At 43.0% G+C, this 27,742-nt stretch overlaps 1 protein-coding gene across 1 annotated transcript in view; it reads left to right on the top strand.

The window, feature by feature from the left end:
- Positions 1 to 27,742, top strand: part of LOC137649552 (uncharacterized) — a 41,526-nt gene that overhangs the window by 503 nt on the left and 13,281 nt on the right. The gene's annotated exons all lie outside the window — the stretch shown is intronic.

Here is a 27,742-nt window from a genome sequence, read left to right as displayed (position 1 = left end):
GTTCATCTTGATTTGTTTGTGATGATTTTCGCACGTCAATGATATTTGATACCATCCTGCTTTGAGAAATTTTGCCATTTCAATACTTCATTATTTTAGAACTAATTGATAAAGGATTCCTCTCCTGTCCTGTACACCTAGTCCTGTATCAGTAATAATAATGATAATTTATAGTGATTAGACACTGCTACTTTGCATTCTGCTGTGTTGGAGATAAAATTATTTCGAGTCTATTACTTACTATTATTATTATCTAAGCTGCAACCCTAGTTAGAAAAACAGGATGCTATAAGCCTAAGGGCTCCAAAAGGGAAAAATACCCCAGTGAGGAAAGGAAATACGTAAACTACAAAATAAGTAATGAACAATTAAACTATTTTAAGAACTGTAAATACATTGAAATACATCTTAATGAAATCGGTTTGAATATGTCCATTAGTAGTATAAATTAACTTTAATCTTTACTGATAACTGAAATCATTAATGAACCGTCACTTTTGCAAAATGTTCAAATGAATATGTTCAAATCTCGGTTGTGGTATGTGCACATATGTATGATTTTCCTGTGTAAAAATTATGTTCCCAAGTCTAAGTGAATTCGATATCGAGGGATATTTGTGGCTTATATATTGAGAGTATAAAAACTTACGAGAGCATTTGTAACAAAACTATATATATATATATATATATATATATATATATATATATATATATATATATATATATATATATATATATATATATATATATATATATATATATATGTATATATATCATTATCATCAGCCGGTACTAATCCAATGCAGAACAAAGGCCTTAGACATGTCCTTCCACTTGCATATGATTGTGATATTTCTCTGCTAGTCCACACTGGCAAACTTTCCTAGTTCGACAATCCATCGTCTTCTCTTCCTTCCCCTGCATCTTTTAGAATCTCTAGTGACCCATTCTGTTATTCTTAATGTCCATCTATTGTCTGTCATTCTCATTATATGTCCTGCCCATGTCAATTCTCTTTCTTACATATTGTTAGAATACATTTGGTACCGGCTTAGTTGTTTATTTATATCGGTAAATTTATATCTTATATCACTAGTGTATAGCGATGTATAGAAATTCTCTGCACTTTTTTTCACTCCATCTCAATTTTTTATAATACTTTCATTTTCATCCTTTGAAGCAAACAGCTGTTGGCACTTTGTTCCAAGTCTTCTTTTAATCAATTTGATGTTTCTTCCTTTATTTAGTGTTTCCTCTATATTTGTCTGATTGTGTTTACGAATGTCTTGCGTTTTTAGTTTGTTTTATTTTGAAAACTTCTGCTATTTCTATTTCATTTCTTTTGGATTTTAAATTAATTTCCAATCTTTTTTTTATTAGATTTTTGTTCTTTTCTGACATTTATCCTTAATAATTTTAGTAGTTTTTCCGCCTATCACTTGTGCTGATTCCAATAAAAGTAGTGTTGAATTACTGTTCATTTCTAATTTACTTGCTTCCATCTCATCATGTAGCTGGGAGTACCTATTTTCTATTGATAAACTCATCAGATTTTTCTCTTATTACGAAAGTGTCTATTTTTTTCTTAGAATTAGTTTTTCTCATTCTTTCCTTTGATCTAAACAAATTTAGCTTCTCACCATTCTTGATTTTAACTTGTTTAACACTTATCTTTTTAACAATCAATTTTTTTTTACCGAGAATAAATTACATTATTTGTATGTGTATATATATATATATATATATATATATATATATATGAAATATATATATATATATATATATATATATATATATATATATATATATATATATATGAAATATATATATGAATAGATAGATAATCATCTAACTATATATATATATATATATATATATATATATATATATATATATATATATATATATGTGTGTATGTATATAATACATATATATATATATATATATATATATATATATATATATATATATATATATGTGTATGTATATAATACATATATATATATATATATATATATATATATATATATATATATGTGTGTATATATATATATATATATATATATATATATATATATATATATATATATAGTTAGATAGGTAATAATCTAACTATATATATATATATATATATATATATATATATATATATACACATATATATGGAGTATATATATATATATATATATATATATATATATATATATATATATATATATATATATATATATATATATACACATATATGGTGTATATATATATATATATATATATATATATATATATATATATATATATATATATATATATACATTCATATATATATATGTATATATATATATATATATATATATATATATATATATATATATATATATATATATATATATCAGTTATTCCCTGCAAGTTTCATTACTCTACGATTCCAGTTGTGGTCTGGAAGCTGTTGGCAATTAAAACATACACAAACAATCACACAAACATGGAGTAAAACATGACCTTTTTCCCAAGCATGTTTCATTATTCTACGATTAAAATTGTGGTCGTGAAGCTGTTCACAAACACACACAAACAGGGAGTAAAACATAACCTTTTTCCAAGCAAGTTTTATTATTCTACGATTAGAATTGTAGTCATGAAGCTGTTCATAAACACACACACATACACAAACGGGGTAAAATATAACGTCCTTCCAATTTCGTTGGCGGAGGTAACTGGGAACAGGCGAGCTTAACTCGGTGGAACGAAACCCTTGCATGACATTGAGGGAGGTTTTCCTTCTTGACGCATCTTCAGCTGAACTTGTAATGATTCCAAGAAGGCCAGAAGTCCTTTTGTGTGCGGTATTGGCAAATGTTGTGAAATGCTGGACACTTGTGATGTAACATGAGTCAAGTCTCACAACAGTATTATACAAGAAACAAACCAGTGACAGATAAATGATATATGTTACCTTATTGGAATTTATAATTTCATGATTTTAACTTATTTCCCATGTGGCGAATTGTTTATTATGAAAAAGTAATCATCATCATCATCTACGCCTATTGATAGAAAGGGATTGGGTTAGATTTCACCAGTCGTCTCTATCTTGCAGCTTTTAATTCAATACTTCTCCATTCATCATTTCCTACTTTGAGCTTCATACTCCTCATCCATGTAGGCCTGGGTCTTCCAACTTTCCTAGGGCCCTGTGGAGCCCAGCTGAATGTTTGGTGAACTTAAAATCTCTAGGGGAGTGCAAAGGGCATGCCCAAGTAATAGAGAAAAACATGGGTTGCTGTGGCTTGATTAGTAACGTCTCTGTCTGGTGATCGCCAGTCGGGGGTTCGAGTCCCGCTCAAACTCATTAGTGCCATTAGTGTCTGCAACCTTACCATCCTTGTGAGCTAAGGTTGGTGGGGGGTTTGGGGGAGCCTATAGGTCGATCTGCTGATTCATCAGCAGCCACTGCCTGGCTCTCCCTGGTCCTAGCTTGGATGGAGAGGAGGCTTGGGCGTTGATCATATAATATATGGTCAGTCTCTAGGGCATTGTCCTGATTGGTAGGGCAATGTCACTGTCCCTTACCTCTGCCATTCATGAGTAACCTTTAAACAATAGCTTTGGATAATTTGGCAGTATATGGAGAGCGTGGTCTTGTAAAAAAAAAAAACGAATTTATTGAAGGTGGTATATACGACTGTTATGAAGTACAATATTTTCGTTTGATTTGTGTAGCGAAACTAATTGTGAGAGTGTTGTGAATAATGATCTGGAATAATTTCTTTGCAAATGAAATAACTCTCATATGTCGTTGTCGAGTCAAATTTACGTAATAGGATATCCGCACTTATCAGAATTCACTTCACACCGTAATGTGCTTTCTTCTCCTAAGAATTTTGTTTGTCAGAGAAAATATTTGAATACATCCTGTCAATTATGGTAGTGTTATAGTATCCAACAGTAAAAAAGAAAGTTCAATAATCAGAAAAATCTAAGGAAAACTAAAAATAATATCATTTGAAGAAAACCAATATCTTTGACCAACCACAAACTAGGCCTACCACTGGATATACAAAACCGAGTCTCTCTCTCTCTCTCTCTCTCTCTCTCTCTCTCTCTCTCTCAAATTTGTCTAGTGCTTAATTGTCTGTTGCCTACGTCGTCATCATCTCCTACGGCTATTGACGCAAAGAGCCTCGGTTAGATAGATTTCACCAGTCGTGCCTGTCTTGAGCTTCCAAATCAATACTTTTCCATTCATCATCTCCTACTCCACGCTTCATAGTCCTCAACCATGTAGGCCTGGGTCTTCTAGCTCTTCTAGTGCCTTGTGGAGCTCAGTTAAAAGTTTGGTGAACTAATCTGTCTTGGGGAGTGCGAATACACACAGGTTGGTAATGGATAATTTGCATTTCTTATAGTTTATATACAGTTAATCAATGTTATTCTATATTCGTTTATGTATTTTTAATGAATTTAGATTGTAAATAATTTCTTAAATATTCATGAACTGTTTCTAAATACTGAACCAAGGACAAGTTTAAAACTAACATGATATTAAAAAATTATGGAGTTCTGTTGAATTGCTATGGGAGTATATATACGTAGTTAGGAACTGTGATCTGCAGTACAGGGTTTCTTAGTTCCCAAACGTTTCTCAGTGCCCAAATATTTCTCGGTACCCAAAAGTTTCTCAGTGCCCAAGCGTTTCTCGGTACCCAAACGTTTCTCAGTGCCCAAATGTTTCTCGGTACCCAAACGTTTCTCAGTGCCCAAGCGTTTCTCGGTACCCAAACGTTTCTCAGTGCCCAAATGTTTCTCGGTACCCAAACGTTTATCGGATCCCAAACGTTTCTCAGTGCCCAAATATTTCTGTGCCCAAATGTTTCTCGGTACCCAAACGTTTCTCAGTGCCCAAATGTTTCTCGGTACGCAAACGTTTCTCAAAGCCCAAATATTTCTCGGTACCCAAACGTTTCTCAGTCCCCAAGCGTTTCTCGGTACCCAAACGTTTCTCAGTGCCCAAATGTTTCTCGGTACGCAAACGTTTCTCAGTGCCCAAATGTTTCTCGGTACCTAAACGTTTCTCAAAGCCCAAATATTTCTCGGTACCCAAACTTTTCTCAGTCCCCAAGCGTTTCTCGGTACCCAAACGTTTCTCAGTGCCCAAATGTTTCTCGGTACCCAAACGTTTCTCAGTCCCCAAGCGTTTCTCGGTATCCAAACGTTTCTCAGTGCCCAAATGTTTCTCGGTACGCAAACGTTTCTCAGTGCCCAAATGTTTCTCGGTACCTAAACGTTTCTCAAAGCCCAAATATTTCTCGGTACCCAAACGTTTCTCAGTGCCCAAATGTTTCTCGGTACCCAAACGTTTCTCAGTGCCCAAGCGTTTCTCGGTACCCAAACGTTTCTCAGTGCCCAAATGTTTCTCGGTACCCAAACGTTTATCGGAACCCAAACGTTTCTCAGTGCCCAAATATTTCTCAGTGCCCAAATGTTTCTCGGTACCCAAACGTTTCTCAGTGCCCAAATGTTTCTCGGTACGCAAACGTTTCTCAGTGCCCAAATGTTTCTCGGTACCTAAACGTTTCTCAGTCCCCAAGCGTTTCTCGGTACCAAAACGTTTCTCAGTGCCCAAATGTTTCTCGTTACGCAAACGTTTCTCAGTGCCTAAATGTTTCTCGGTACCTAAACGTTTCTCAAAGCCCAAATATTTCTCGGTACCCAAACGTTTCTCAGTGCCCAAATGTTTCTCGGTTCCCAAACGTTTCTCAGTGCCCAAATGTTTCTCGGTACCTAAACGTTTCTCAAAGCCCAAATATTTTTCGGTACCCAAACGTTTCTCAGTGCCCAAATGTTTCTCGGTACCCAAACGTTTATCGGAACCCAAACGTTTCTCAGTGCCCAAATATTTCTCAGTGCCCAAATGTTTCTCGGTACCCAAACGTTTCTCAGTGCCCAAATGTTTCTCGGTACGCAAACGTTTCTCAGTGCCGAAATGTTTCTCGGTACCCAAACGTTTCTCAGTGCCCAAATGTTTCTCGGTGCGCAAACGTTTCTCAGTGCCCAAATGTTTCTCGGTACCTAAACGTTTCTCGAAGCCCAAATATTTCTCGGTACCCAAACGTTTCTCAGTGCCCAAATGTTTCTCGGTACCCAAACGTTTCTCAGTGCCCAAGCGTTTCTCGGTACCCAAACGTTTCTCAGTGCCCAAATGTTTCTCGGTACCCAAACGTTTATCGGAACCCAAACGTTTCTCAGTGCCCAAATATTTCTCAGTGCCCAAATGTTTCTCGGTACCCAAACGTTTCTCAGTGCCCAAATGTTTCTTGGTACGCAAACGTTTCTCAGTGCCCAAATGTTTCTCGGTACCTAAACGTTTCTCAGTCCCCAAGCGTTTCTCGGTACCCAAACGTTTCTCAGTGCCCAAATGTTTCTCGTTACGCAAACGTTTCTCAGTGCCCAAATGTTTCTCGGTACCTAAACGTTTCTCAAAGCCCAAATATTTCTCGGTACCCAAACGTTTCTCAGTCCCCAAGCGTTTCTCGGTACCCAAACGTTTCTCAGTGCCCAAATGTTTCTCGGTACCTGAACGTTTCTCAAAGCCCAAATATTTCTCGGTACCCAAACGTTTCTCAGTGCCCAAATGTTTCTCGGTACCCAAACGTTTATGGGAACCCAAACGTTTCTCAGTGCCCAAATATTTCTCAGTGTCCAAATGTTTCTCAGTACCCAAACGTTTCTCAGTGCCCAAATGTTTCTCGGTACGCAAACGTTTCTCAGTGCCCAAATGTTTCTCGGTACCCAAACGTTTCTCAGTGCCCGAATGTTTCTCGGTACCCAAACGTTTCTCAGTGCCCAAATGTTTCTCGCTGCGCAAACGTTTCTCAGTGCCCAAATGTTTCTCGGTACCTAAACGTTTCTCAAAGCCCAAATATTTCTCGGTACCCAAACGTTTCTCAGTCCCCAAGCATTTCTCGGTACCCAAACGTTTCTCAGTGCCCAAATGTTTCTCGGTACCCAAACGTTTCTCAGTGCCCAAGCGTTTCTCGGTACCCAAACGTTTCTCAGTGCCCAAATGTTTCTCGGTACCCAAACGTTTATCGGAACCCAAACGTTTCTCAGTGCCCAAATATTTCTCAGTGCCCAAATATTTCTCAGTGCCCAAATGTTTCTCGGTACCCAAACGTTTCTCAGTGCCCAAATGTTTCTCGTTACGCAAATGTTTCTCAGTGCCCAAATGTTTCTCGGTACCTAAACGTTTCTCAGTCCCCAAGCGTTTCTCGGTACCCAAACGTTTCTCAGTGCCCAAATGTTTCTCGGTACGCAAACGTTTCTCAGTGCCCAAATGTTTCTCGGTACCTAAACGTTTCTAAAAGCCCAAATATTTCTCAATACCCAAACGTTTCTCAGTCCCCAAGCGTTTCTCGGTACCCAAACGTTTTTCAGTGCCCAAATGTTTCTCGGTACCCAAACGTTTCTCAGTGCCCAAGTGTTTCTCGGTACCCAAACGTTTCTCAGTGCCCAAATGTTTCTCGGTACCCAAACGTTTATCGGAACCCAAACGTTTCTCAGTGCCCAAATATTTCTCAGTGCCTAAATGTTTCTCGGTACCCAAACGTTTCTCAGTGCCCAAATGTTTCTCGGTACCCAAACGTTTCTCAGTGCCAAAATGTTTCTCGGTACCCAAACGTTTCTCAGTGCCCAGATTTTTCTCGGTAACCAAAAGTTTCTCAGTGCCCAAATGTTTCTCAGTACCCAAACGTTTATCGGAACCCAAACGTTTCTCAGTGCCCAAATGTTTCTCGGTACCCAAACGTTCTCAGTGCCCAAATATTTCTCAGTACCCAAACGTTTATCGGAACCCAAACGTTTCTCAGTGCCCAAATGTTTCTCGGTACCTAAACGTTTCTCAGTGCCCAAATGTTTCTCGGTAACCAAACATTTCTCAATGCCCAAATGTTTCTCAGTACCCAAACGTTTCTCAGTGCCCAAATGTTTCTCGGTACCCAAATGTTTCTCAGTGCCCAAGTGTTTCTCGGTACCCAAACGTTTCTCAGTGCCCAAATGTTTCTTGGTACCCAAACGTTTCTCAGTGCCCAAATTTTCTCGGTACCCAAAGTTTCTCAGTGCCCAAATGTTTCTCAGTACCCGAACGTTTATCGGAACCCAAACGTTTCTCAGTGCCCAAATGTTTCTCGGTACCCAAATGTTTCTCAGTGCCCAAATATTTCTCAGTGCCCAACGTTTATCGGAACCCAAACGTTTCTCAGTGCCCAAATGTTTCTCGGTACCCAAACGTTTCTCAGTGCCCAAATATTTCTCAGTGCCCAAATGTTTCTCGGTACCCAAATGTTTCTCAGTACCCAAATGTTTCTCAGTGCCCAAATATTTCTCAGTGCCCAAACGTTTATCGGAACCCAAACGTTTCTCAGTGCCCAAATGTTTCAAGGTACCCAAACGTTTCTCAGTGCCAAATTTTCTCGGTACCCAAACGTTTTTCAGTGCCCAAATGTTTCTCAGTACACAAACATTTCTCAGTGCCTAAATGTTTCTCGGTACCCAAACGTTTCTCAGTGCCCAAGCGTTTCTCGGTACGCAAACGTTTCTCAGTGCCCAAATGTTTCTCGGTACCCAAATGTTTCTCAGTGCCCAAATTTTCTCGGTACCCAAACGTTTCTCAGTGCCCAAATGTTTCTCGGTACCCAAACGTTTATCGGAACCCAAACGTTTCTCAGTGCTCAAATGTTTCTTGGTACCCAAACGTTTTTCAGTGCCCAAATGTTTCTCAGTACCCAAACGTTTCTCAGTGCCCAAATGTTTCTCGGTACCTAAACGTTTCTCAGTGCCCAAATGTTTCTCGGTACCCAAACGTTTCTCAGTCCCAAGCGTTTCTCGGTACCCAAACGTTTCTCAGTGCCCAAATGTTTCTCGGTACCAAACGTTTCTCAGTGCCCAAATGTTTCTCGGTACCCAAACGTTTCTCAGCCCAAATTTTCTCGGTACCCAAACGTTTCTCAGTGCCCAAATGTTTCTCGGTACCCAAACGTTTCTCAGTGCCCAAATGTTTCTCGGTACCCAAACGTTTCTCAGTGCCCAAATGTTTCTCGGTACCCAAACGTTTATCGGAACCCAAACGTTTCTCAGTGCCCAAATATTTCTCAGTGCCCAAATGTTTCTCGGTACCAAACGTTTCTCAGTGCCCAAATGTTTCTCGGTACGCAAACGTTTCTCAGTGCCCAAATGTTTCTCGGTACCTAAACGTTTCTCAGTCCCAAGCGTTTCTCGGTACCCAAAACGTTTCTCAGTGCCCAAATGTTTCTCGTACGCAAACGTTTCTCAGTGCCCAAATGTTTCTCGGTACTAAACGTTTCTCAGCCCAAATGTTTCTCGGTACCCAAACGTTTCTCAGTGCCCAAATGTTTCTCGGTACCCAAACGTTTCTCAGTGCCCAAATGTTTCTCGGTACCTAAACGTTTCTCAGCCCAAATATTTCTCGGTACCCAAACGTTTCTCAGTGCCCAAATGTTTCTCGGTACCCAAACGTTTATCGGAACCCAAACGTTTCTCAGTGCCCAAATATTTCTCAGTGCCCAAATGTTTCTCGGTACCCAAACGTTTCTCAGTGCCCAAATGTTTCTCGGTACCCAAACGTTTCTCAGTGCCCAAATGTTTCTCGGTACCCAAACGTTTCTCAGTGCCCAAATGTTTCTCGGTACCCAAACGTTTCTCAGTGCCCAAATGTTTCTCGGTACCCAAACGTTTCTCAGCCCAAATGTTTCTCGGTACCCAAACGTTTCTCAGTGCCCAAATGTTTCTCGGTACCCAAACGTTTCTCAGTGCCCAAATGCGTTTCTCGGTACCCAAACGTTTCTCAGTGCCCAAATGTTTCTCGGTACCCAAACGTTTCTCGGCCCAAACGTTTCTCAGTGCCCAAATTTTCTCAGTGCCCAAATGTTTCTCGGTACCCAAACGTTTCTCAGTGCCCAAATGTTTCTCGGTACCAAACGTTTCTCAGTGCCCAAATGTTTCTCGGTACCTAAACGTTTCTCAGTCCCAAGCGTTTCTCGGTACCCAAACGTTTCTCAGTGCCCAAATGTTTCTCGGTACCAAACGTTTCTCAGTGCCCAAATGTTTCTCGGTACCTAAACGTTTCTCAGCCCAAATATTTCTCGGTACCCAAACGTTTCTCAGTCCCAAGCGTTTCTCGGTACCCAAACGTTTCTCAGTGCCCAAATGTTTCTCGGTACCCAAACGTTTCTCAAAGCCCAAATATTTCTCGGTACCCAAACGTTTCTCAGTGCCCAAATGTTTCTCGGTACCCAAACGTTTATGGGAACCCAAACGTTTCTCAGTGCCCAAATATTTCTTAGTGCCCAAATGTTTCTCAGTACCCAAACATTTCTCAGTGCCCAAATGTTTCTCGGTACCAAACGTTTCTCAGTGCCCAAATGTTTCTCGGTACCCAAACGTTTCTCAGTGCCCAAATGTTTCTCGTGCCAAACGTTTCTCAGTGCCCAAATGTTTCTCGGTACCAAACGTTTCTCAGCCCAAATGTTTCTCGGTACCCAAACGTTTCTCAGTCCCAAATTTCTCGGTACCCAAACGTTTCTCAGTGCCCAAATGTTTCTCGGTACCCAAACGTTTCTCAGTGCCCAAGCGTTTCTCGGTACCCAAACGTTTCTCAGTGCCCAAATGTTTCTCGGTACCCAAACGTTTATCGGAACCCAAACGTTTCTCAGTGCCCAAATATTTCTCAGTGCCCAAATATTTCTCAGTGCCCAAATGTTTCTCGGTACCCAAACGTTTCTCAGTGCCCAAATGTTTCTCGGTACCAAATGTTTCTCAGTGCCCAAATGTTTCTCGGTACCTAAACGTTTCTCAGTCCCAAGCGTTTCTCGGTACCCAAACGTTTCTCAGTGCCCAAATGTTTCTCGGTACGCAAACGTTTCTCAGTGCCCAAATGTTTCTCGGTACCTAAACGTTTCTCAGCCCAAATTTTCTCGGTACCCAAACGTTTCTCAGTGCCCAAATGTTTCTCGGTACCCAAACGTTTTCAGTGCCCAAATGTTTCTCGGTACCCAAACGTTTCTCAGTGCCCAAATGTTTCTCGGTACCCAAACGTTTCTCAGTGCCCAAATGTTTCTCGGTACCCAAACGTTTATCGGAACCCAAACGTTTCTCAGTGCCCAAATATTTCTCAGTGCCTAAATGTTTCTCGGTACCCAAACGTTTCTCAGTGCCCAAATGTTTCTCGGTACCCAAACGTTTCTCAGTGCCCAAATGTTTCTCGGTACCCAAACGTTTCTCAGTGCCCAAATTTTCTCGGTACCAAACGTTTCTCAGTGCCCAAATGTTTCTCGGTACCCAAACGTTTATCGGAACCCAAACGTTTTCAGTGCCCAAATGTTTCTCGGTACCCAAACGTTTCTCAGTGCCCAAATGTTTCTCAGTACCCAAACGTTTATCGGAACCCAAACGTTTCTCAGTGCCCAAATGTTTCTCGGTACCCAAACGTTTCTCAGTGCCCAAATGTTTCTCGGTAACCAAACGTTTCTCAGTGCCCAAATGTTTCTCGGTACCCAAACGTTTCTCAGTGCCCAAATGTTTCTCGGTACCCAAACGTTTCTCAGTGCCCAAGTGTTTCTCGGTACCCAAACGTTTCTCAGTGCCCAAATGTTTCTTGGTACCCAAACGTTTCTCAGTGCCCAAATGTTTCTCGGTACCCAAAGTTTCTCAGTGCCCAAATGTTTCTCAGTACCCAAACGTTTATCGGAACCCAAACGTTTCTCAGTGCCCAAATGTTTCTCGGTACCCAAATGTTTCTCAGTGCCCAAATATTTCTCAGTGCCCAACGTTTATCGGAACCCAAACGTTTCTCAGTGCCCAAATGTTTCTCGGTACCCAAACGTTTCTCAGTGCCCAAATATTTCTCAGTGCCCAAATGTTTCTCGGTACCCAAATGTTTCTCAGTACCCAAATGTTTCTCGGTACCCAAATGTTTCTCAGTGCCCAAATATTTCTCAGTGCCCAAACGTTTATCGGAACCCAAACGTTTCTCAGTGCCCAAATGTTTCTCGGTACCCAAACGTTTCTCAGTGCCCAAATTTTCTCGGTACCCAAACGTTTCTCAGTGCCCAAATGTTTCTCGTACACAAACGTTTCTCAGTGCCCAAATGTTTCTCGGTACCCAAACGTTTCTCAGTGCCCAAGCGTTTCTCGGTACCCAAACGTTTCTCAGTGCCCAAATGTTTCTCGGTACCCAAACGTTTCTCAGTGCCCAAATTTTTCTCGGTACCCAAATGTTTCTCAGTGCCCAAATGTTTCTCGGTACCCAAACGTTTATCGGAACCCAAACGTTTCTCAGTGCCCAAATGTTTCTCGGTACCCAAACGTTTTTCAGTGCCCAAATGTTTCTCAGTACCCAAACGTTTCTCAGTGCCCAAATGTTTCTCGGTACCCAAATGTTTCTCAGTGCCCAAATTTTCTCAGTGCCCAAACGTTTCTCGGACCCAAACGTTTCTCAGTGCCCAAATGTTTCTCGGTACCCAAACGTTTCTCAGTGCCCAAATGTTTCTCGGTACCCAAACGTTTCTCAGTGCCCAAATGTTTCTCGGTACCCAAACGTTTTCAGTGCCCAAATGTTTCTCGGTACCCAAACGTTTCTCAGTGCCCAAATGTTTCTCGGTACCCAAATGTTTCTCAGTGCCCAAATATTTCTCAGTGCCCAAACGTTTATCGGAACCCAAACGTTTCTCAGTGCCCAAATGTTTCTTGGTACCCAAACGTTTCTCAGTGCCCAAATGTTTCTCGGTACCCAAATGTTTCTCAAAGTGCCCAAATGTTTCTCGGTACCCAAACGTTTTCAGTGCCCAAATGTTTCTCGGTACCAAACGTTTCTCAGTGCCCAAATGTTTCTCGGTACCCAAATGTTTCTCAAAGCCCAAATGTTTCTCGGTACCCAAACGTTTTTCAGTGCCTAAATGTTTCTCGGTACACAAACGTTTCTCAGTGCCCAAATGTTTCTCGGTACCCAAATGTTCTCAGTGCCCAAGTGTTTCTCAGTGCCCAAATGTTTCTCGGTACCCAAACGTTTCTCAGTGCCCAAATGTTTCTCGGTACCCAAACGTTTCTCAGTGCCCAAATTTTCTCGGTACCCAAACGTTTCTCAGTGCCCAAATGTTTCTCGGTACCCAAACGTTTATCGGAACCCAAACGTTTCTCAGTGCCCAAATGTTTCTCGGTACCCAAACGTTTCTCAGTGCCCAAATGTTTCTCGGTACCCAAACGTTTCTCAGTGCCCAAATGTTTCTCGGTACCCAAACGTTTCTCAGTGCCCAAATGTTTCTCGGTACCCAAATGTTTCTCAGTGCCCAAATGTTTCTCAGTGCCCAAATGTTTCTCGGTACCCAAATTTTCAGTGCCCAAATGTTTCTCGGTACCCAAACGTTTCTCGGCCCAAACGTTTCTCAGTGCCCAAATGTTTCTCAGTGCCCAAATGTTTCTCAGTACCCAAATGTTTCTCGGTACCCAAACGTTTCTCGGCCCAAACGTTTCTCAGTGCCAAATGTTTCTTGGTACCCAAACGTTTCTCAGTGCCCAAATGTTTCTCAGTACCCAAACGTTTCTCAGTGCCCAAATGTTTCTCGGTACCCAAATGTTTCTCAGTGCCCAAATATTTCTCAGTGCCCAACGTTTATCGGAACCCAAACGTTTCTCAGTGCCCAAATGTTTCTCGGTACCCAAACGTTTCTCAGTGCCCAAATGTTTCTCGGTACCCAAACGTTTCTCAGTGCCCAAATGTTTCTCGGCACCCAAACGTTTTTCAGTGCCCAAATGTTTCTCGGTACCAAACGTTTCTCAGTGCCCAAATGTTTCTCGGTACCCAAATGTTTCTCAGTGCCCAAATATTTCTCAGTGCCCAAACGTTTATCGGAACCCAAACGTTTTCAGTGCCCAAATGTTTCTCGGTACCCAAACGTTTCTCAGTGCCCAAATGTTTCTCGGTACCCAAATGTTTCTCAGTGCCCAAATGTTTCTCGGTACCCAAACGTTTTTCAGTGCCCAAATGTTTCTCGGTACACAAACGTTTCTCAGTGCCCAAATGTTTCTCGGTACCCAAATGTTTCTCAGTGCCCAAGTGTTTCTCAGTGCCCAAATGTTTCTCGGTACCCAAACGTTTCTCAGTGCCCAAATGTTTCTCGGTACCCAAACGTTTCTCAGTGCCCAAATGTTTCTCGGTACCCAAACGTTTCTCAGTGCCCAAATGTTTCTCGGTACCCAAACGTTTATCGGAACCCAAACGTTTCTCAGTGCCCAAATGTTTCTCGGTACCCAAACGTTTCTCAGTGCCCAAATGTTTCTCGGTACCCAAACGTTTCTCAGTGCCCAAATGTTTCTCGGTACCAAACGTTTCTCAGTGCCCAAATGTTTCTCAGTACCCAAATGTTTCTCAGTGCCCAAGTGTTTCTCAGTGCCCAAATGTTTCTCGGTACCCAAATTTTCTCAGTGCCCAAATGTTTCTCGGTACCCAAACGTTTCTCGGAACCCAAACGTTTCTCAGTGCCCAAATGTTTCTCAGTGCCCAAATGTTTCTCAGTACCCAAATGTTTCTCGGTACCCAAATGTTTCTCGGTACCCAAACGTTTCTCAGTGCCCAAATGTTTCTCGGTACCCAAACGTTTCTCAGTGCCCAAATGTTTCTCGGTACCCAAATGTTTCTCAGTGTACCCAAATGTTTCTCGGTACCCAAATGTTTCTCAGTGCCCAAATATTTCTCAGTGCCCAAATGTTTCTCGGACCCAAACGTTTCTCAGTGCCCAAATGTTTCTCGGTACCCAAACGTTTCTCAGTGCCCAAATGTTTCTCGGTACCCAAATGTTTCTCAGTGCCCAAATGTTTCTCGGTACCCAAACGTTTTCTCAGTGCCCAAATGTTTCTCGGTACCCAAATGTTTCTCAGTGCCCAAATGTTTCTCAGTGCCCAAATGTTTCTCAGTACCCAAACGTTTCTCGGAACCCAAATGTTTCTCAGTGCCCAAATTTTCTCAGTGCCCAAATTTTCTCGGTACCCAAATGTTTCTCAGTGCCCAAATGTTTCTTGGTACCCAAATGTTTCTCAGTGCCCAAATGTTTCTCGGTACCCAAACGTTTCTCAGTGCCCAAATGTTTCTCGGTACCCAAACGTTTCTCAGTGCCCAAATGTTTCTCGGTACCCAAATGTTTCTCAGTGCCCAAATGTTTCTCGGTACCCAAATGTTTCTCAGTGCCCAAACGTTTCTCAGTGCCCAAATGTTTCTCGGTACCCAAACGTTTCTCAGTGCCCAAATGTTTCTCGGTACCCAAATGTTTCTCAGTGCCCAAATATTTCTCAGTGCCCAAACGTTTATCGGAACCCAAACGTTTCTCAGTGCCCAAATGTTTCTCAGTGCCCAAATATTTCTCAGTGCCCAAATGTTTCTCGGTACCCAAACGTTTCTCAGTGCCCAAATGTTTCTCGTACGCAAATGTTTCTCAGTGCCCAAATGTTTCTCGGTACTAAACGTTTCTCAGTCCCAAGCGTTTCTCGGTACCCAAACGTTTCTCAGTGCCCAAATGTTTCTCGGTACCCAAACGTTTCTCAGTGCCCAAATGTTTCTCGGTACCCAAACGTTTCTCAGTGCCCAAATGTTTCTCGGTACCAAACGTTTCTCAGTGCCCAAATGTTTCTCGGTACCCAAACGTTTCTCAGTGCCCAAGCGTTTCTCGGTACCCAAACGTTTCTCAGTGCCCAAATGTTTCTCGGTACCCAAACGTTTCTCAGTGCCCAAATGTTTCTCGGTACCCAAACGTTTCTCAGTGCCCAAATGTTTCTCGGTACCCAAACGTTTCTCAGTGCCCAAATGTTTCTCGGTACCCAAACGTTTCTCAGTGCCCAAATGTTTCTCGGTACCCAAACGTTTCTCAGCCCAAATTTTCTCGTACCCAAACGTTTCTCAGTGCCCAAATGTTTCTCGGTACCCAAACGTTTATGCCCAAATGTTTCTCAGTGCCCAAATTTTCTTAGTGCCCAAATGTTTCTCGGTACCCAAACGTTTCTCAGTGCCCAAATGTTTCTCGGTACGCAAACGTTTCTCAGTGCCCAAATGTTTCTCGGTACCCAAACGTTTCTCAGTGCCCAAATGTTTCTCGGTACCCAAACGTTTCTCAGTGCCCAAATGTTTCTCGGTACCCAAACGTTTCTCAGTGCCCAAATGTTTCTCGGTACCCAAACGTTTCTCAGTGCCCAAATTTTCTCGGTACCCAAACGTTTCTCAGTGCCCAAATGTTTCTCGGTACCCAAACGTTTCTCAGTGCCCAAATGTTTCTCGGTACCCAAACGTTTCTCAGTGCCCAAATGTTTCTCGGTACCCAAACGTTTCTCGGAACCCAAACGTTTCTCAGTGCCCAAATTTTCTCAGTGCCCAAATTTTCTCAGTGCCCAAATGTTTCTCGGTACCCAAACGTTTCTCAGTGCCCAAATGTTTCTCGGTACCAAATGTTTCTCAGTGCCCAAATGTTTCTCGGTACCCAAACGTTTCTCAGTGCCCAAATGTTTCTCGGTACCCAAACGTTTCTCAGTGCCCAAATGTTTCTCGGTACCCAAACGTTTCTCAGTGCCCAAATGTTTCTCGGTACCCAAACGTTTCTCAGTGCCCAAATGTTTCTCGGTACCCAAACGTTTCTCAGTGCCCAAGTTTCTCGGTACCCAAACGTTTCTCAGTGCCCAAATGTTTCTCGGTACCCAAACGTTTATCGGAACCCAAACGTTTCTCAGTGCCCAAATGTTTCTCGGTACCCAAACGTTTCTCAGTGCCCAAATGTTTCTCGGTACCCAAACGTTTCTCAGTGCCCAAATGTTTCTCGGTACCCAAACGTTTCTCAGTGCCCAAATGTTTCTCAGTGCCCAAACGTTTATCGGAACCCAAACGTTTCTCAGTGCCCAAATGTTTCTCGGTACCCAAACGTTTCTCAGTGCCCAAATGTTTCTCGGTACCCAAACGTTTCTCAGTGCCCAAATGTTTCTCGGTACCCAAACGTTTCTCAGTGCCCAAATGTTTCTCGGTACCCAAACGTTTCTCAGTGCCCAAATGTTTCTCGGTACCCAAACGTTTCTCAGTGCCCAAATGTTTCTCGGTACCAAACGTTTCTCAGTGCCCAAATGTTTCTCGGTACCCAAACGTTTCTCAGTGCCCAAATGTTTCTCGGTACCCAAACGTTTCTCAGTGCCCAAATGTTTCTCGGTACGCAAACGTTTCTCAGTGCCCAAATGTTTCTCGGTACCCAAACGTTTCTCAGTGCCCAAATGTTTCTCGGTACCCAAACGTTTCTCAGTGCCCAAATGTTTCTCGGTACCCAAACGTTTCTCAGTGCCCAAATGTTTCTCGGTACCAAACGTTTCTCAGTGCCCAAATGTTTCTCGGTACCCAAACGTTTCTCAGTGCCCAAATGTTTCTCGGTACCCAAACGTTTATGGGAACCCAAACGTTTCTCAGTGCCCAAATGTTTCTTAGTGCCCAAATGTTTCTCAGTACCCAAACGTTTCTCAGTGCCCAAATGTTTCTCGGTACCAAACGTTTCTCAGTGCCCAAATGTTTCTCGGTACCCAAACGTTTCTCAGTGCCCAAATGTTTCTCGTGCCAAACGTTTCTCAGTGCCCAAATGTTTCTCGGTACCCAAACGTTTCTCAGTGCCCAAATGTTTCTCGGTACCCAAACGTTTCTCAGTGCCCAAATTTCTCGGTACCCAAACGTTTCTCAGTGCCCAAATGTTTCTCGGTACCCAAACGTTTCTCAGTGCCCAAGTTTCTCGGTACCCAAACGTTTCTCAGTGCCCAAATGTTTCTCGGTACCCAAACGTTTATCGGAACCCAAACGTTTCTCAGTGCCCAAATGTTTCTCAGTGCCCAAATTTTCTCAGTGCCCAAATGTTTCTCGGTACCCAAACGTTTCTCAGTGCCCAAATGTTTCTCGGTACCCAAACGTTTCTCAGTGCCCAAATGTTTCTCGGTACCCAAACGTTTCTCAGTGCCCAAGCGTTTCTCGGTACCCAAACGTTTCTCAGTGCCCAAATGTTTCTCGGTACCAAACGTTTCTCAGTGCCCAAATGTTTCTCGGTACCCAAACGTTTCTCAGTGCCCAAATGTTTCTCGGTACCCAAACGTTTCTCAGTCCCAAGTTTCTCGGTACCCAAACGTTTTTCAGTGCCCAAATGTTTCTCGGTACCCAAACGTTTCTCAGTGCCCAAATGTTTCTCGGTACCCAAACGTTTCTCAGTGCCCAAATGTTTCTCGGTACCCAAACGTTTATCGGAACCCAAACGTTTCTCAGTGCCCAAATATTTCTCAGTGCCTAAATGTTTCTCGGTACCCAAACGTTTCTCAGTGCCCAAATGTTTCTCGGTACCCAAACGTTTCTCAGTGCCCAAATGTTTCTCGGTACCCAAACGTTTCTCAGTGCCCAAATTTTCTCGGTACCCAAACGTTTCTCAGTGCCCAAATGTTTCTCAGTACCCAAACGTTTATCGGAACCCAAACGTTTCTCAGTGCCCAAATGTTTCTCGGTACCCAAACGTTTCTCAGTGCCCAAATGTTTCTCAGTACCCAAACGTTTATCGGAACCCAAACGTTTCTCAGTGCCCAAATGTTTCTCGGTACCCAAACGTTTCTCAGTGCCCAAATGTTTCTCGGTAACCCAAACGTTTCTCAGTGCCCAAATGTTTCTCGGTACCCAAACGTTTCTCAGTGCCCAAATGTTTCTCGGTACCCAAATGTTTCTCAGTGCCCAAGTGTTTCTCGGTACCCAAACGTTTCTCAGTGCCCAAATGTTTCTCGGTACCCAAACGTTTCTCAGTGCCCAAATTTTCTCGGTACCCAAAGTTTCTCAGTGCCCAAATGTTTCTCAGTACCCAACGTTTATCGGAACCCAAACGTTTCTCAGTGCCCAAATGTTTCTCGGTACCCAAATGTTTCTCAGTGCCCAAATATTTCTCAGTGCCCAACGTTTATCGGAACCCAAACGTTTCTCAGTGCCCAAATGTTTCTCGGTACCCAAACGTTTCTCAGTGCCCAAATATTTCTCAGTGCCCAAATGTTTCTCGGTACCCAAATGTTTCTCAGTACCCAAATGTTTCTCGGTACCCAAATGTTTCTCAGTGCCCAAATATTTCTCAGTGCCCAAACGTTTATCGGAACCCAAACGTTTCTCAGTGCCCAAATGTTTCTCGGTACCCAAACGTTTCTCAGTGCCCAAATTTTCTCGGTACCCAAACGTTTCTCAGTGCCCAAATGTTTCTCGGTACACAAACGTTTCTCAGTGCCCAAATGTTTCTCGGTACCCAAACGTTTCTCAGTGCCCAAGCGTTTCTCGGTACCCAAACGTTTCTCAGTGCCCAAATGTTTCTCGGTACCCAAACGTTTCTCAGTGCCCAAATTTTCTCGGTACCCAAATGTTTCTCAGTGCCCAAATGTTTCTCGGTACCCAAACGTTTATCGGAACCCAAACGTTTCTCAGTGCCAAATGTTTCTTGGTACCCAAACGTTTTTCAGTGCCCAAATGTTTCTCGTACCCAAACGTTTCTCAGTGCCCAAATGTTTCTCGGTACCCAAATGTTTCTCAGTGCCCAAATATTTCTCAGTGCCCAAACGTTTATCGGAACCCAAACGTTTCTCAGTGCCCAAATGTTTCTCGGTACCCAAACGTTTCTCAGTGCCCAAATGTTTCTCGGTACCCAAACGTTTCTCAGTGCCCAAATGTTTCTCGGCACCCAAACGTTTTCAGTGCCCAAATGTTTCTCGGTACCCAAACGTTTCTCAGTGCCCAAATGTTTCTCGGTACCCAAATGTTTCTCAGTGCCCAAATATTTCTCAGTGCCCAAACGTTTATCGGAACCCAAACGTTTCTCAGTGCCCAAATGTTTCTCGGTACCCAAACGTTTCTCAGTGCCCAAATGTTTCTCGGTACCCAAATGTTTCTCAAAGTGCCCAAATGTTTCTCGGTACCCAAACGTTTTTCAGTGCCCAAATGTTTCTCGGTACCAAACGTTTCTCAGTGCCCAAATGTTTCTCGGTACCCAAATGTTTCTCAAAGCCCAAATGTTTCTCGGTACCCAAACGTTTTTCAGTGCCTAAATGTTTCTCGGTACACAAACGTTTCTCAGTGCCCAAATGTTTCTCGGTACCCAAATGTTCTCAGTGCCCAAGTGTTTCTCAGTGCCCAAATGTTTCTCGGTACCCAAATGTTTCTCAGTGCCCAAATGTTTCTCGGTACCCAAACGTTTCTCAGTGCCCAAATTTTCTCGGTACCCAAACGTTTCTCAGTGCCCAAATGTTTCTCGGTACCCAAACGTTTATCGGAACCCAAACGTTTCTCAGTGCCCAAATGTTTCTCGGTACCCAAACGTTTCTCAGTGCCCAAATGTTTCTCGGTACCCAAACGTTTCTCAGTGCCCAAATGTTTCTCGGTACCCAAACGTTTCTCAGTGCCCAAATGTTTCTCGGTACCCAAATGTTTCTCAGTGCCCAAGTGTTTCTCAGTGCCCAAATGTTTCTCGGTACCCAAATTTTCAGTGCCCAAATGTTTCTCGGTACCCAAACGTTTCTCAGGAACCCAAACGTTTCTCAGTGCCCAAATGTTTCTCAGTGCCCAAATGTTTCTCAGTACCCAAATGTTTCTCGGTACCCAAACGTTTCTCGGCCCAAACGTTTCTCAGTGCCCAAATGTTTCTTGGTACCCAAACGTTTTTCAGTGCCCAAATGTTTCTCAGTACCCAAACGTTTCTCAGTGCCCAAATGTTTCTCGGTACCCAAATGTTTCTCAGTGCCCAAATATTTCTCAGTGCCCAACGTTTATCGGACCCAAACGTTTCTCAGTGCCCAAATGTTTCTCGGTACCCAAACGTTTCTCAGTGCCCAAATGTTTCTCGGTACCCAAACGTTTCTCAGTGCCCAAATGTTTCTCGGCACCCAAACGTTTTCAGTGCCCAAATGTTTCTCGGTACCAAACGTTTCTCAGTGCCCAAATGTTTCTCGGTACCCAAATGTTTCTCAGTGCCCAAATGTTTCTCAGTGCCCAAACGTTTATCGGAACCCAAACGTTTTTCAGTGCCCAAATGTTTCTTGGTACCCAAACGTTTCTCAGTGCCCAAATGTTTCTCGGTACCCAAATGTTTCTCAAAGTGCCCAAATGTTTCTCGGTACCCAAACGTTTTTCAGTGCCTAAATGTTTCTCGGTACACAAACGTTTCGCAGTGCCCAAATGTTTCTCGGTACCCAAATGTTTCTCAGTGCCCAAGTGTTTCTCAGTGCCCAAATGTTTCTCGGTACCCAAATGTTTCTCAGTGCCCAAATGTTTCTCGGTACCCAAACGTTTCTCAGTGCCCAAATTTTTCTCGGTACCCAAACGTTTCTCAGTGCCCAAATGTTTCTCGGTACCCAAACGTTTATCGGAATCCAAACGTTTCTCAGTGCCCAAATGTTTCTCGGTACCCAAACGTTTCTCAGTGCCCAAATGTTTCTCGGTACCCAAACCTTTCTCAGTGCCCAAATGTTTCTTGGTACACAAACGTTTCTCAGTGCGTAAATGTTTCTCAGTACCCAAATGTTTCTCAGTGCCCAAGTGTTTCTCAGTGCCCAAATGTTTCTCGGTACCCAAATATTTCTCAGTGCCCAAATGTTTCTCGGGTCCCAAACGTTTATCGGAACCCAAATGTTTCTCAGTGCCCAAATATTTCTCAGTGCCCAAATGTTTCTCAGTACCCAAATGTTTCTCGGTACCAAATGTTTCTCGGTACCCAAACGTTTCTCAGTGCCCAAATGTTTCTCGTACCCAAATATTTCTCAGTGCCCAAATGTTTCTCGGTACCCAAATGTTTCTCAGTGCCCAAATGTTTCTCGGTACCCAAATGTTTCTCAGCCCCAAATGTTTCTCAGTGGTACCCAAACGTTTCTCAGTGCCTAAATGTTTCTCGGTACCCAAATGTTTCTCAGTGCCCAAATGTTTCTCGGTACCCAAATGTTTCTCAGTGCCCAAATGTTTCTCGGTACCCAAACGTTTCTCAGTGCCCAAATGTTTCTCAGTGCCCAAACGTTTCTCAGTGCCCAAATGTTTCTCGGTACCCAAATGTTTCTCAGTACCCAAATGTTTCTCGGTACCCAAATGTTTCTCAGTGCCCAAATATTTCTCAGTGCCCAAACGTTTCGGAACCCAAATGTTTCTCAGTGCCCAAATGTTTCTCGGTACCCAAACGTTTCTCAGTGCCCAAATGTTTCTCGGTACCCAAACGTTTCTCAGTGCCCAAATGTTTCTCGGTACCCAAATTTTTCAGTGCCCAAATGTTTCTCGGTACCCAAATTTTCTCAGTGCCCAAATGTTTCTCGGTACCCAAACGTTTCTCAGTGCCCAAATGTTTCTCGGTACCCAAACGTTTCTCAGTGCCCAAATTTTCTCGGTACCCAAACGTTTCTCAGTGCCCAAAGTTTCTCGGTACCCAAACGTTTATCGGAACCCAAACGTTTCTCAGTGCCCAAATGTTTCTCGGTACCCAAAACTTTTTCAGTGCCCAAATGTTTCTCGGTACCCAAACGTTTCTCAGTGCCCAAATGTTTCTCAGTGCCCAAATGTTTCTCAGTGCCCAAATGTTTCTCGGTACCCAAATGTTTCTCAGTGCCCAAATGTTTCTCAGTGCCCAACGTTTCTCGACCCAAACGTTTCTCAGTGCCCAAATGTTTCTCGGTACCCAAACGTTTCTCAGTGCCCAAATGTTTCTCGGTACCCAAACGTTTTCAGTGCCCAAATGTTTCTCGGTACCCAAACGTTTCTCAGTGCCCAAATGTTTCTCGGTACCCAAACGTTTTCAGTGCCCAAATGTTTCTCGGTACACAAAGTTTCTCAGTGCCCAAATGTTTCTCGGACCCAAATATTTCTCAGTGCCCAAATGTTTCTCGGTACCAAACGTTTCTCAGTGCCCAAATGTTTCTCGGTACCCAAACGTTTCTCAGTGCCCAAATGTTTCTCGGTACCCAAACGTTTCTCAGTGCCCAAATGTTTCTCGGTACCCAAACGTTTCTCAGTGCCCAAATGTTTCTTGGTACCCAAACGTTTCTCAGTGCCCAAATGTTTCTCGGTACCCAAAGTTTCTCAGTGCCCAAATGTTTCTCAGTACCCAACGTTTATCGGAACCCAAACGTTTCTCAGTGCCCAAATGTTTCTCGGTACCCAAATGTTTCTCAGTGCCCAAATATTTCTCAGTGCCCAACGTTTATCGGAACCCAAACGTTTCTCAGTGCCCAAATGTTTCTCGGTACCCAAACGTTTCTCAGTGCCCAAATATTTCTCAGTGCCCAAATGTTTCTCGGTACCCAAATGTTTCTCAGTACCCAAATGTTTCTCGGTACCCAAATGTTTCTCAGTGCCCAAATATTTCTCAGTGCCCAAACGTTTATCGGAACCCAAACGTTTCTCAGTGCCCAAATGTTTCAAGGTACCCAAACGTTTCTCAGTGTCCAAATTTTTCTCGGTACCCAAACGTTTTTCAGTGCCCAAATGTTTCTCGGTACAAAACATTTCTCAGTGCCTAAATGTTTCTCGGTACCCAAATGTTTCTCAGTGCCCAAGCGTTTCTCGGTACGCAAACGTTTCTCAGTGCCCAAATGTTTCTTGGTACCCAAACGTTTCTCAGTGCCCAAATTTTTCTCGGTACCCAAATGTTTCTCAGTGCCCAAATGTTTCTCGGTACCCAAACGTTTATCGGAACCCAAACGTTTCTCAGTGCTCAAATGTTTCTTGGTACCCAAACGTTTTTCAGTGCCCAAATGTTTCTCAGTACCCAAACGTTTCTCAGTGCCCAAATGTTTCTCGGTACCCAAATGTTTCTCAGTGCCCAAATGTTTCTCGTGCCCGAACGTTTATCGGAACCCAAACGTTTCTCAGTGCCTAAATGTTTCTCGGTACCCAAACGTTTCTCAGTGCCCAAATGTTTCTCGGCACCCAAACGTTTCTCAGTGCCCAAATGTTTCTCGGCACCCAAACGTTTCTCAGTGCCCAAATGTTTCTCGGTACACAAACGTTTCTCAGTGCCTAAATGTTTCTCGGTACCCAAATGTTTCTCAGTGCCCAAATATTTCTCAGTGCCCAAACGTTTATCGGAACCCAAACGTTTCTCAGTGCCCAAATGTTTCTCGGTACCCAAACGTTTCTCAGTGCCCAAATGTTTCTCGGTACCCAAATGTTTCTCAAAGCCCAAATGTTTCTCGGTACCCAAACGTTTTTCAGTGCCTAAATGTTTCTCGGTACACAAACGTTTCTCAGTGCCCAAATGTTTCTCGGTACCCAAATGTTTCTCAAAGCCCAAATGTTTCTCGGTACCCAAACGTTTTTCAGTGCCTAAATGTTTCTCGGTACACAAACGTTTCTCAGTGCCTAAATGTTTCTCGGTACCCAAATGTTCTCAGTGCCCAAGTGTTTCTCAGTGCCCAAATGTTTCTCGGTACCCAAACGTTTCTCAGTGCCCAAATGTTTCTCGGTACCCAAACGTTTCTCAGTGCCCAAATGTTTCTCGGTACCCAAACGTTTCTCAGTGCCCAAATGTTTCTCGGTACCCAAACGTTTATCGGAATCCAAACGTTTCTCAGTGCCCAAATGTTTCTCGGTACCCAAACGTTTCTCAGTGCCCAAATGTTTCTCGGTACCCAAACCTTTCTCAGTGCCCAAATGTTTCTCGGTACCAAACGTTTCTCAGTGCCCAAATGTTTCTCGGCCCAAATGTTTCTCAGTGCCCAAGTGTTTCTCAGTGCCCAAATGTTTCTCGGTACCCAAATTTTCAGTGCCCAAATGTTTCTCGGGACCAAACGTTTCTCGGACCCAAACGTTTCTCAGTGCCCAAATGTTTCTCAGTGCCCAAATGTTTCTCAGTGCCCAAATGTTTCTCGGTACCCAAACGTTTATCAGTGCCCAAACGTTTCTCAGTGCCAAATGTTTCGGTACCCAAACGTTTCTCAGTGCCCAAATGTTTCTCAGTACCCAAACGTTTCTCAGTGCCCAAATGTTTCTCGGTACCCAAACGTTTCTCAGTGCCCAAATATTTCTCAGTGCCCGAACGTTTTCGGAACCCAAAAGTTTCTCAGTGCCTAAATGTTTCTCGGTACCCAAACGTTTCTCAGTGCCCAAATGTTTCTCGGCCCAAACGTTTCTCAGTGCCCAAATGTTTCTTGGCACCCAAACGTTTTTCAGTGCCCAAATGTTTCTCGGTACCAAACGTTTCTCAGTGCCCAAATGTTTCTCGGTACCCAAATGTTTCTCAGTGCCCAAATGTTTCTCAGTGCCCAAACGTTTATTGGAACCCAAACGTTTTTCAGTGCCCAAATGTTTCTTGGTACCCAAACGTTTCTCAGTGCCCAAATGTTTCTCGGTACCCAAATGTTTCTCAGTGCCCAAATGTTTCTCGGTACCCAAACGTTTCTCAGTGCCTAAATGTTTCTCGGTACCCAAATGTTTCTCAGTGCCCAAATGTTTCTCAGTGCCCAAATGTTTCTCGGTACCCAAATGTTTCTCAGTGCCCAAATGTTTCTCGGTACCCAAACGTTTCTCAGTGCCCAAATGTTTCTCGGTACCCAAACGTTTCTCAGTGCCCAAATGTTTCTCGGTACCCAAACGTTTCTCGGAATCCAAATGTTTCTCAGTGCCCAAATGTTTCTCGGTACCCAAACGTTTCTCAGTGCCCAAATGTTTCTCGGTACCCAAATTTCTCAGTGCCCAAATGTTTCTCGGTACCCAAACGTTTCTCAGTGCGTAAATGTTTCTCAGTACCCAAATGTTTCTCAGTGCCCAAATGTTTCTCAGTGCCCAAATGTTTCTCGGTACCCAAATATTTCTCAGTGCCCAAATGTTTCTCGGTACCCAAACGTTTATCGGAACCCAAATGTTTCTCAGTGCCCAAATATTTCTCAGTGCCCAAATGTTTCTCGGTACCCAAATGTTTCTCAGGTAACCCAAATGTTTCTCGGTACCCAAACGTTTATCAGGAACCCAAATGTTTCTCAGTGCCCAAATATTTCTCAGTGCCCAAATGTTTCTCGGTACCCAAATGTTTCTCAGTACCCAAATGTTTCTTGGTACCCAAATGTTTCTCAGCCCAAATGTTTCTCAGGTACCCAAACGTTTCTCAGTGCCCAAATGTTTCTCGGTACCCAAATGTTTCTCAGTGCCCAAATGTTTCTCAGTACCCAAATGTTTCTCAGGTACACAAATGTTTCTCAGTGCCCAAACGTTTCTCAGTGCCAAATGTTTCTCGGTACCCAAATGTTTCTCAGTGCCCAAATGTTTCTCGGTACCCAAATGTTTCTCAGTGCCCAAATGTTTCTCAGTGCCCAAACGTTTATCGGAACCCAAATGTTTCTCAGTGCCCAAATGTTTCTCGGTACCCAAACGTTTCTCAGTGCCCAAATGTTTCTCGGTACCCAAACGTTTTTCAGTTCCCAAATGTTTCTCGGTACCAAATTTTTCAGTGCCCAAATGTTTCTCGGTACCCAAATATTTCTCAGTGCCCAAGTGTTTCTCGGTACCCAAACGTTTCTCAGTGCCCAAATGTTTCTCGGTACCCAAACGTTTCTCAGTGCCCAATTTTTCTCGGTACCCAAACGTTTCTCAGTGCCCAAAGGTTTCTCGGTACCCAAACATTTATCGGAACCCAAACGTTTCTCAGTGCCCAAATGTTTCTCGGTACATAAACTTTTTCCAGTGCCCAAATGTTTCTCAGTACACAAACGTTTCTCAGTGCCCAAATATTTCTCAGTGCCCAAATGTTTCTCGGTACCCAAATGTTTCTCGGTACCCAAATGTTTTTCAGTGCCCAAATATTTCTCAGTGCCCAGACGTTTATCCGAACCCAAACGTTTCTCAGTGCCCAAATGTTTCTCGGTACTCAAACGTTTCTCAGTGCCCAAATGTTTCTCGGTACTCAAACGTTTTTCAGTGCCCAAATGTTTCTCGGTACCCAAACGTTTCTTAGTGCCCAAATGTTTCTCGGTACCCAAACGTTTTTCAGTGCCCAAATGTTTCTCGGTACACAAAGTTTTTCAGTGCCTAAATGTTTCTCGGAACCCAAATATTTCTCAGTGCCCAAGTGTTTCTCGGTACCCAAACGTTTCTCAGTGACCAAATGTTTCTCGGTACCCAAACCTTTCTCAGTGCCCATATTTTTCTCGGTACCCAAACGTTTCTCAGTGCCCAAATGTTTCTCGGTACCCAAACATTTATCGGAACCCAAACGTTTCTCAGTGCCCAAATGTTTCTCGGTACCCAAACTTTTTTCAGTGCCCAAATGTTTCTCAGTACACAAAAGTTTTATCAGTGCCCAAATATTTCTCAGTGCCCAAATGTTTCTCGGTACCCAAATGTTTCTCAGTACCCAAATGTTTTTCAGTGCCCAAATATTTCTCAGTGCCCAAACGTTTATCGGAACCCAAACGTTTCTCAGTGCCCAAATGTTTCTCGGTACTCAAATGTTTCTCAGTGCCCAAATGTTTCTCGGTACTCAAACGTTTTTCAGTGCCCAAATGTTTCTCGGTACACAAACGTTTCTCAGTGCCTAAATGTTTCTCGTAACCCAAATGTTTCTCAGTGCCCAAGTGTTTCTCGGTACCCAAACGTTTCTCAGTGCCCAAATTTTTCTCGGTACCCAAACGTTTCTCAGTGCTCAAATGTTTCTCGGTACCCAAACTTTTTTCAGTGCCCAAATGTTTCTCA

This window comes from Palaemon carinicauda, chromosome 11, assembly GCF_036898095.1.
Source record: "Palaemon carinicauda isolate YSFRI2023 chromosome 11, ASM3689809v2, whole genome shotgun sequence".
Classification (NCBI taxonomy): Eukaryota; Metazoa; Arthropoda; class Malacostraca; order Decapoda; family Palaemonidae; genus Palaemon; species Palaemon carinicauda.
Note: the sequence above shows the minus strand (reverse complement) of the source record. Positions and strands in the feature narration are given on the sequence as shown.